Source organism: Galeopterus variegatus, unplaced genomic scaffold (assembly GCF_000696425.1).
Source record: "Galeopterus variegatus unplaced genomic scaffold, G_variegatus-3.0.2 Scaffold4787, whole genome shotgun sequence".
In the NCBI taxonomy this organism is placed as follows: Eukaryota; Metazoa; Chordata; class Mammalia; order Dermoptera; family Cynocephalidae; genus Galeopterus; species Galeopterus variegatus.
Genome location: NW_007730898.1, coordinates 94,416 through 99,532, shown reverse-complemented (window position 1 = coordinate 99,532; position 5,117 = coordinate 94,416). Strand labels below are relative to the sequence as shown.

At 39.7% G+C, this 5,117-nt stretch overlaps 1 pseudogene; it reads left to right on the top strand.

Moving 5' to 3' along the window:
* The first annotated feature begins 455 nt into the window (after positions 1-455).
* On the top strand, positions 456-2,276 carry LOC103603779 (annotated as a pseudogene).
* Positions 2,277-5,117: the final 2,841 nt, after the last annotated feature.

Here is a 5,117-nt window from a genome sequence, read left to right as displayed (position 1 = left end):
AGTGCAAAATGTGCACACCGGCCTTGGAACACACATTTATTATTAAAAAAAATAAAAAATAAAAAATCTAAAAAAACTTTAATCCCCCCCCCCCCAATTTTATAAAAAAAACCATGTCTCTCCCGACGAAGACTTTTATTTATTTATTTTCTTCTTCTTTTATAAAATAACTCTGTGAAGACCGATCCGCCTGCCCGCAGCAGCTCCAGGAAGGAACCCAGAGACCGAGGCCTTCCGGCTGCCCGGACCCGACACCGCCACCCTCGCTCCCAGGCGGAAGCTGGCAACCAGCGGCAGCGGTCGACCGCGTTCTGCGGCCGTTGAGTAGTGTTCGATTGCGGGTGCTTTTTGTCCCTCTGCGCTTGCCCTCGGCCTCGGCCTCCCGTAGCCAGCACTCGCTGTCCTCCTCTCACGGAGAGGTCGCGGCCTGTGGCCCTGCGGGCAGCCGTGCGGAGATGAACCCCAGCGCCCCCAGCTACCCCATGGCCTCGCTCTACGTGGGGGACCTACACCCCGACGTGACCGAGGCGATGCTCCACGAGAAGTTCAGCCAGGCCGGGCCCATCGTCTCCATCCGGGTCTGCAGGGACGTGATCACCCGGCGCTCCCTGGGCTACGCGTATGTGAACTTCCAGCGGCCAACGGACGCCGATTGTGCTTTGCGCACCATGAACTTTGATGTCATAAAGGGCAAGCCAGTTCGCATCATGTGGTCTCAGCGCGATCCATCACTTCACAAAAGTGGAGTGGTTTGTGATGAAAATGGTTCCAAAGGCTATGGATTTGTACATTTTGAGACACAGGAGGTAGCTGAAAGAGCTATTGAAAAAATGAATGGGATGCTTCTAAATGATCGCAAAGTATTTGTTGGACGATTTAACTCTCCTAAAGGACGAGAAGCTGAACTTGGAGCAAGGGCAAAAGAGTTCACCAATCTTTACATCAAGAATTTTGGATCAGACGTGGATGATGAGCACCTTAAGGATCTCTTTGGCAAGTTTGGACCTGCCGTAAGTGTGAAAGTAATGACTGATGAAAGTGGAAAATCCAAAGGATTTGGATTTGTAAGCTTTGAGAGGCATGAAGACGCACAGAAAGCTATGGATGAGATGAATGGAAAGGAGCTCAGTGGAAAACAAATTTACGTTGGTCCAGCTCAGAAAAAAGTGGAACGGCAGACGGAACTTAAGCGCAAATTTGAACAGATGAAGCAAGATAGGATCACCAGATACCAGGGTGTTAATCTTTATGTGAAAAATCTTGATGATGATATTGATGATGAACGTCTCCGGAAAGAGTTCTCTCCACTTGGTACAATCACTAGTGCAAAGGTTATGATGGAGGGTGGTCGCAGCAAAGGGTTTGGTTTTGTATGTTTCTCCTCCCCAGAAGAAGCCACTAAAGCAGTTACAGAAATGAACGGTAGAATTGTGGCCACCAAGCCATTGTATGTAGCTTTAGCTCAGCGCAAAGAAGAGCGCCAGGCTCACCTCACTAACCAGTATATGCAGAGAATGGCAACTGTACGAGCTATGCCCAACCCTCTGATCAACCGCTACCAGCCAGCACTGCCTTCAGGTTACTTCATGGCAGCTATCCCACAGACTCAGAACCGTGCTGCATACTATCCTCCTAGCCAAACCGCTCAACTAAGACCAAGTCCTCACTGGACTGCTCAGGGTGCCAGACCTCATCCATTCCAAAATGTGCCCGGTGCTATCCGCGCAGCCTCTCCTAGACCACAAGTTAGTACTGTGAGACCAGCTTCTTCACAGGTTCCACGAGTCCTGTCGACACAGCAAGTTGCTAACACATCAAAACAGACAATGGGTCCACGTCCTGCAGCTGTTGCTGCTGTAGCTACTCCTGCTGTCCACACCGTTCCACAGTACGAACATGCCGCGGGAGTTTGCAATCCACAACAGCATCTTAATGCACAGCAACAAGTTACTATGCAACAGCCTGCTGTTCATGTACAAGGTCAGGAACCTTTGACTGCTTCCATGTGGGCATCTGCCCCTCCTCAAGAGCAAAAGCAAATATTGGGTGAACGGCTCTTTCCTCTTATTCAAGCCATGCACCCTACTCATGCTGGTAAAATCACTGGTGTGTTGTTGCAGATTGATAATTCAGAACTTCTTCATGTGCTTGAGTCTCCAGAATCTCTGCTTTCTAAGGTAAATGAAGCTGTAGCTGTACTACAAGCCCACCAAGCTAAAGAGGCTACCCAGAAAGCAATTAGCAGTGCCACTGGTGTTCCAACTGCTTACAATTGATCAGGGACCACAAAAAGAAACCATGCTTCACCTAAGAAAAATATCTAAACATCGAAAAACTTAAATGTTATGGGAAAAAAATTGCAAAATATAAAATTTAAAAAAAAAAAAGGAAACTTTGAACCTCCAGGTCTAGCAACCATAATGCTAGTCCTAGATTACTTATTGATTTAAAAACAAAAAACACAAAAAAATAGTAAAATATAAAAACAAATTAATGTTTTATAGACTCTAGGAAAAAGAATTTTCAGCAAAGTACAAAATTTTAAAGCATTCCTTTCTTTAATTTTGTAATTCTTTACTGTGGAATAGCTCAGAATCTCAGTTCTGTTTCAAGTAACAGGATTGATAACTGAGCAAGGAAACGTAATTTGGATTATAAAATTCTTGCTTTAATAAAAATTCCTTAAACAGTGAAAAAAAAAATCCTTGCTTCTCGGTGATTTTTCTAGGAAGTTGCTGTGGTTTCCTTTTCACTTGTATATGTGAGTCTCAGTTGGCTGAGAAAATTCTCCCATGCACTGAAGGAAGACAAGAAAGCCTCTGTGTATAAAATGCAGGCTTAACGTTAGGGTGGGGAGGATGGAGATCTGACTCTAACGTGTGTAATGCATATGCCAGAAAGGGGAGAGTGCCAATACCCCTCCTAAGAACCATAATTCCCAAGCAGGTAATTTTATTTTTCTAGAAAGAGCCTAAGAGATATTTCCTAGGAATAAATGCTGCATTACAAGTGTGTGGAAAGGGGATGCGGACAAGAAACTGGGATATTTACCCCACAGATAGACTTGTAATTAATCCCCTGCTTTGTTTCTCCTTTCTCATGTATCTCCAATAAGCTAACTGCAAACCAAAATTTTCTGAGTTCTGTTATTCAGATTTGCTTCTTTCTCCACTGTAGCTTGTACTTGGCTATGACTTTATCTTCTTTGCTATTCGATATTGCTATGCTATCCATATCCCAGAATTTATTGAAGCTGCAGATCCACCAATGATTCTTTTTTTTTTCACTCTCACTGTTAGGAATTATTCTTTTCAATATTTAGCTATAATCATTTTAATGAGTGCTTAGGAAAGAGAAGGGACAAATGAGTAGGAATGGTCTATCTTTAAATAGTTTTCTACTAGTAGGCATTAATTCTTAAAAAAAATCGCAATTGTGTGAGAACATTTATATAACACTATTTGCAGTACTTTATGTAATAGGGAAAAGAAGAAAACCACATACACACTTTTGCAAATAGGTTCAGTTAATAAAATAGAGGAGTAATTTAAAAAGTTCATGAAAAAATAAAATTAAAAAATAATATGAATCTTTCCATGAATTTTTTGCAGTAGTCTTGGAAGTCACATTTTTAAAAAAAATCAGCCATGAGATATTATAGAAAAATATTTATTGATACAGAAATATTTTAACAACACATTGTTATGAATAAAATAGGTTAAAAACATTATTGTAACCCAAATAAACCCAAAGGTTTCATGAGGCCCAAATTCTGAAAGGAGTCGCATTTAAAGAAATATGCCTGAGGTCAAATTAATTAAAACATGTAAAATCTATAGTTATCAAAAAACATGCAGGGTATCAGATTCATCATCCACCATGATACTACAAACACCAATTTAATCTCATCTCTCATTCTCGTAAATTCTGTAACTGCTTTGGAGCTTCTCACTTGACAGTCTCCATNATCAAAAAACATGCAGGGTATCAGATTCATCATCCACCATGATACTACAAACACCAATTTATTTTTATTTTTATTTTTTTTTATTTTTTTTTTTTACCAAAAAAAATGTTTTTTATTCTTGGTCAGTAGAATTATTAGAAAACGTTGACTTTTTAATGGATTTTTTTTTTTTTATTTTGTCAATATACACTGTATATGATTATTATGGCCCGTCACTCATCTCTCATTCTCGTAAATTCTGTAACTGCTTTGGAGCTTCTCACTTGACAGTCTCCATCCCATTTCCCTTCATAGAAGAAAAATGCCTGCAGAGATCTATATACCAAATGGTAATAGTAGTTCTTTCTGTTCAGTGGGACTACGTAACTTGATTTTTTTTTTCTGTATTTTCTGATTTTAAAAATAAACACATTTACATGTTTTTTAAAAATAGATACATTTACTTATTAATGATTATTTTTAAAGGCATTTTACTTTCTGAATTTGTTTATATCTTTGCATAAACAGTAGCTGTTCTTGTTTCTTGATTAATTGCACATGACTCATTTTTTGAAACCTTAGATTAACTTTTACATTTTTGGTATCATATATGTATATGTGCATATGTATGTATGTATATGCATACATGTGTATTCACACATACACACATACCCTATGCTTCTCTACTAATTATTTGCATTAGTGCAGTATGCAAGTTGTAGGGTATTTAGTTCCAATTATGTTGGCATTGCATATGCTCCTGAAAATAACTGTCTCTTTATGTACTGTTGCTTAAAGATTTTGAACAGAATTATTTTAAGCCTTAATGGTTCACAAACAGTAACATGACTGCTGCCTTAGCCAGCTGTCTAGATCTGGTGGACTAGTTAATTTTCACAATAACATTAACCAATACTGTCTCAGAAGATTCATCTGTTAGAATTGGGGTAATATTTGTCTAAGTCTGTTTATGCTGCTTTAACAGAATACTACAGACTGAGTAATTTATGATGAACAGAAATTTATTTAGCTCACTGTTCTGGAGGCTGGGAAGTCCAAGAGCATGGCACCAGCATCTGGCAAGGGCCTTCGTGGTCTGTCATCTTATGGTAAAAGGTGGAAGGGCAAAAGAGCATGAGAGAGCAAGAGAGAAATGGGGCCAAATTCATCT